This window comes from Branchiostoma belcheri, unplaced genomic scaffold, assembly GCF_001625305.1.
Source record: "Branchiostoma belcheri isolate BF01 breed outbred unplaced genomic scaffold, Haploidv18h27 scaffold12, whole genome shotgun sequence".
NCBI classification, from domain to species: Eukaryota; Metazoa; Chordata; class Leptocardii; order Amphioxiformes; family Branchiostomatidae; genus Branchiostoma; species Branchiostoma belcheri.
The window spans coordinates 1,343,240-1,349,239 of NW_017802602.1; the positions used below are offsets into that span (position 1 = coordinate 1,343,240).

At 45.1% G+C, this 6,000-nt stretch overlaps 1 protein-coding gene across 1 annotated transcript in view; it reads left to right on the plus strand.

Annotated features, from left to right (window-relative positions):
* Positions 1–6,000, plus strand: part of LOC109462759 (integrator complex subunit 1-like) — a 63,419-nt gene that overhangs the window by 50,953 nt on the left and 6,466 nt on the right. The window lies entirely within an intron of this gene.

A 6,000-nucleotide genomic window follows, 5' to 3' on the forward strand; every position in this document is an offset into this window, starting at 1 on the left:
TACATGTACATGTATATGGGCACATACAGCAGGACAAGTAAATACTAAAATAGTTTAGTGACTGTGTTGCTGTTATTTTTTACAGGAACACTACTCGAGCAGGAGAGAGCTGGGTGCCCTGGTGAACAAAGTTATCCAGTTCCTGCACCAGTTCACCTCAAGTGACCCCCAGAGAGCTGTGGCATTACTGCAGAAACACTCTGTCACATTACAGTAAGAACTTATTGGATATTGGGGTTTTCTTCTACACAACCAGTAATTCTCTCTCCTTGCTTACGTTTAGATGCCTATCAAACATGCCTGTCAGCTACCCTTCCTGTGGTCCTTAACATATGATACACACAAAATCGCACTGTCAAATAATAAGACAGGGTAACAGAGCACCCTATATAAAAGTAACAACTGTCCTGACCTGTGTAGTATTCCAGTGTTAAGATATGCGATACCAGAATCTTAAATTTCTTTAAATCTTTTTTCCTCAGTCATGTCTCCAAGCAGTACCCAGACCTGTAAAAAGTGCCTGAATTTAGTAACCTTTCAACTGCTTCCCAAACTCATAACCAATACTTATAATATTGCCAATTAGTCACCTTGGAAAGATGGTTAAAGTATGTTGCATTTTTTCCTCAGTCACGTCTCCAAGCAGTACCCGGACCTGTCCCTGCTGAAGTCCCTCCTAGCCGGCATCTCTCTCCCCTCATCCTCCTCAGACTCCCTGGAGGAGACATCCTCATCCTCATCAGCCAAGGAGGGAGGGCTGCCGGAGACGGGAAGAGCCTCGCCCATCCCATTGGTTGTTCCGCCTGCCTCCGGCACCCCCTGGACAGCTGTTCAGCTGGCTCCTTTCCTGAAGAGGATCAAGAAAGGCCAGGATCATGATGGTAAGTTATTGGGGCTTTTTTTTTACAAAACCAGTACTCTCCAGCTCACGTTTCGATGTCTTTCGATGTCTATCAGACATTTTCCTCAGAGCTTCTGACTGGAGTTCTGATTCTCGTCGCTATATCTAGCAGATGTTCTACCAACCTGGTGGGTGGAATTCTGAAATCATTTCTGCTCAGAATCAGAAGAAGCGAGAATAAGTTGAACTTGTTCATTTTAAATTTAGTAAAAAGATATCTCTGTAATTTTACTTCAGATCTGCTTTGTCTCCATGACCTGTACTTAGTTTGTAACAGCATACCAGTAAAATGTACAATAAACGTCTTTCATTCAATGAATCATAATTTTCCTTCTTGTCCTTCAGATGTTCTGAAGGTTCTTCACGACCTTGAGCAGACCTCCAAGAGGCGGGTAGACGTCCTTGAACACTTCCTGGTAAGGAAACCCAGGCTTATGTCTTAAGCAGCTGTGAATTAAAATCTAAATAAAATGGTTCTATTTTGAACTTACATTTGTACCTGTAGTGGTTAAAGCCCACTGCTCCCAATAACAATATAAGTGACTGTGTTTGAAAACTTACTTGACTGCGTCCATTCACAAATCATGTACATACATGTAAGACATTAGATCATGGACCATATATTATAGTAAGTTGCAATTCTTAATGTTTAAGCCAATGGCATCCTCCCATGGCAGGGGCAGCGGCTCCGAATTCCTTCTCCACCCCTACCCCTGCCGTATTACACGGCATCTTCTACTCTACGACCCGATTCCAGGGACACGCTCTCAGCCAATCACGTATCACAGAGAAAATCTTCAACGCACTTTACATTAATATTTATGAGATGCGCTAGCTATCGGAACCAATCATGTCGGCTATTCAGTGACAAATAAAAACAAACATGGCGTCGTCTCGGGAAGAGAACTTTTGCGATGCAGGCCGCTGCGGGCGTCGGCGGGGCGCTAGCGTGTGCTGGAGGCTGCGCGCGGATCCCGCCGAGCACGGGGAAGGTGTTAACTCGGTGACTTTGCCCCGCACGGCCTCCCCAACGCGTTAACGGGCTCGTCACCGGGCGGCGGCGGAGTCGCCGGCGGGGAGGGTGACGTCCCTTCGCCGCCCAAGTCAGAAATGGGGTCATGCCAAATAAGGCAAGCTCATGAATATTAATATTCCTCGGGTCGTAGAGTAGAAGATGCCATGTAATACGGCAGGGGTAGGGGTGGAGAAGGAATTCGGAGCCGCTGCCCCTGCCATGGGAGGATGGCCAATGGCAGAAATCCAAGAGACCAACAAAAAGTAACCACTAAGGGCAGATGACAAAGATTACCACTAGAACAGGTTTGACTGTAAATCAGAACTGGTCATTAGCTGGTGTGTTACACCGAAGGGCGGTTATACCGGCTATACAGATACAGAAGCTGGTGTGTTACACTGAAGGGCGGTTATACCGGCTATACAGATACAGAAGCTGGTGTGTTACGCTGAAGGGCGGTTACTCCGGCTATACTGATACAGAAGCTGGTGTGTTACGCTGAAGGGCAGTTATACCGGCTAACTGATACAGAAAATTGTTTTGAAGTTGAGTTTTTTTTAAATTTTGTTCCAGGCTGACTTGAAGAGACTGATGTCGGACAGCCACGATGACTGTAGAAACATCGCACACAACCTGGTCATGAGACACATCAAGAGTGAACCAAGGTAGGATGGTTATTTATCATGTTATGTAGGTTTGGGCCCCCTAGAAGTTTGTTCTGTAACTGCAGGGGCATTTGTTCTAAAACATTGACTGTAGAAACATCGCACACAACCTGGACATGAGACACATCAAGAGTGAACCAAGGTGGGGATGGTTATCCTATTATGCTTGTTTGTTTGTTTGTTTTAGGATCTCGATTAGTGTGAATTTCACACTACTCTTCCTAGAGTGTCCGTAGTTTTTGTACCATCACACACCGGGGCATGCCCCTACTCTTTTTCGAAAGGTGTGGTGGGTTCTTTAACATGGGTGGAGTGTGGCTCTCCCCAAACGCGGGACCTCCATTTAACGTTCTATCCGAGGGACATCCCTAACCAAAACTAGGTACTCATTTTCACCTGAGTGAAGTGAGGAAAGGCGTGTTAAGTACCTTTCCCAAGGGCACAAGGTCAGTGGCACGTCAGGACTCGAACCCGGGACCTCTTGGTTTCGAATCGAGCACTCTGCCATTGCGCCACACGACCCCACAACTGACTGGAAATACAAATGTATATTCCATTTGTGTACTGTTGTTACAGTTGTGCTGCAGAGTTCCTGGACTCCTTCCTGCACTGCCTGGACACGAACGACCACAACATCGTCAAAACCACACTCAGGAACCTGGCAGACTACATTGTGCTGTGCCAAGGTACCGCTCAGAATTGGCTTTTGAGTTTAGTTAAGGACAAGTTAAGTAATTTCAGCTTTGATGCATTTCAACCCAAAATCCTACTTGCAATGTATGATGATCCATTAGTTTCTACCAGTCCTGCAAACATAGGGACCCATTGCATCACCGCAGCTTCCTGGTGGAATAGGCAATCATCAAACATGAACAGGGATTTGGGTCAAATATCACCCCTACATGTATGTGTGCGGGACTGGTAGAAACTAATGAATCACCTTTTGCAAATAGGATTTTGGGTTGATGATGAAAGGCACCAAAACTGAAATATTACTTATTAATATTATATAATTTTGTTCTTTAAACAAATGAAAAACAGTTGTATGCCTAATCCCTAGTGTGCTTTGTGAAGTGACCATCAATGTCTGTGATTTGAACTGCATGGGTTTTTTTTTAAAGTAACACCGGGTCCCGTAACTTTTACTAATTTTCCAATTGTCACTTTCTCTCTGAACCACAGTTACTTCATTAAACACATCCCAGGAGCCAACTGTTTTTCATCTGTTTAAACTCAGAAGCACAATTTCCAAAATCATCCAGTTGCTTGAGTAACTGCTTTTTGGCGTATCAAAAGCACAATGTTAATTGTGTGTCCCACTCTTTGTGCCAAGGACATTATATTATGTGTTCTTAGGGACTGTACGATATTTACCGGGGGGGAGGGCTGGTGCACTGGAGGGGAGGGCCATTGAAAAATTTTTTGGCCTGGGGGGAGGGCCATGGAAAAAAATTTTGAGCCGGGGGGAGGGCCATCGAAAAAAAAATCGGCCTGGGGGGGAGGGCCACCGAAAAACTTTTGTAAAATATAGCGTCACGTAGTACCGAATTACAAGAAATACGCCGTAAATTCCCGAATATAGTACGCACTTTTTACATTTTTCAAAATCCCAGAAGTGTCTCGGGCCGTCGCCAAAGTCGCGGTGCGTACTTTATTTGAGTTTTCCGCCGACAAATCCGTGGACGACCCAGGAATATAGCGGAACACCGGCACGGGAAGCTTGGGACATCGATCGTCTATAGCATGTTTAGATAAGAATATTGACGAGTGGAAATAAAGTTAAACTTCAATAAATGAACATATTTCCTGTGACTATCGTCGATATTGACACCAAGTTGCGGTAAAAGAAGAAGTCAAGTCACCCACGGTAAGAAAATGTTGGTCACTAGCAATGACGCCCGGCGCTTTGTCATGCCGACAGGATCGTTCCCCAGCTAGCCGGCGCCGATCTCAGTGGAACCCCGGCAAAAATATAACCTCCCGTAAGTACACATACAATTGTAGGGTTTATGAGTGGTAATATTTGAAATGGTCCGCAAGCCGTGAACGTTCTTGATCGTCGTAACGTAACATGTGATAACATAACAGTTGTGCCTGGTCATTTCCAATACACTTCCGGCTTGAGTTCAACTCAGGAATCTTCAACAAACATTATGCCCATGTCGTTTCAAAGGTTCAGAAATTGTTAACCATGTTTCACTTCGTATCACAAATATTTTTAAATCTTGATAAATGCCACAGGAAATTATATTTGTAGCGGGCTACACCAGCCAGTACGACGTGAAAATTCCAGCTAGATGTACTCCTACTCGACTGTTCGGCAAACTACAATGATAGGGGCGGAGTTAACTTAAAATGTAGTCTTTGATGAAATCTTACCGCCCGGCCGGTGGGTGGGGTGTTTCGCGGGCCGACAGGCAAAGTACACCTACGGCTGAAGAACACAGAGAGGGCCGTGGCATGCGCAGCGCTGAGGACAGCTTTCCAGAACATGGACCCCGAGAAGGAACTTATAAGTTTTACGGAGTACAAATTAATACGTGTTTATTCCTTAGATTTTGTGACAAAAACATCTATCACATAACGAGAGATTACTTGAAACGCAGTCAAACTTGTCACTTTCTCCTGTTCGGAATCGCAAGTCCCATTGATCCCAGTAGTCTTTTGTTGTTGTGTTAATTGGTTTCGGTGTCAAATTTTAAATTCGGTACCACCTCTACACCCAAATACTCCGCCCAGTTCTCCGCCTGTATGATTGTTGCTCTCCATGGGTCGATCGGGTGGGCGCTATTAAAGAAGTGTTCGGTGCATTTCGTATTAAAAACATTAAAGCTACGTACTTGTGCATCAACATTCAACTACCCCCCGTTACCGATAAAATCAATATTGAAATATTGTCTTTGCTTGCCTGATCACCAACACTCCAAAGCTGGATCCAAATCTGTGATCATCTGCGCGTTTCGCCGCACTTGCCTTACCTTTCGATGCGGTGGTGACGTCTTGCAAGTCGGCTGCGGCCGGCGGTGAAAAACAAGCCGAACTTGAAACGATTCCCGCTACGTTACCATACCATCACGTAGTACACGGCACAAATCTAGTTTTTAACAATTTTTAAGTTTGTTTGGAACGACGAACTGTCTTTAAGACATACATACTACATGTTCACTGTAGTACCGGCCGTGCGTAGAAGGGGTGCGTACTTAATTCGAGTTTTTCCATTTTACGTTTCAGACGGGAATATTTGTCTCCCACCAGCCCCAAATCGGGGGTGCGTACTTTAATCGGGATGCGTACTTCATTCAGGAATTTACGGAGGGAGAAAGAGACATGGACTGGAAAAATGGGGGGAGGGCCGACCGAAAAATTTTTGGGGTGGGGGAGGGCCGATTGAAAAAATTTGAGCCGGGGGGAGGGCCGAT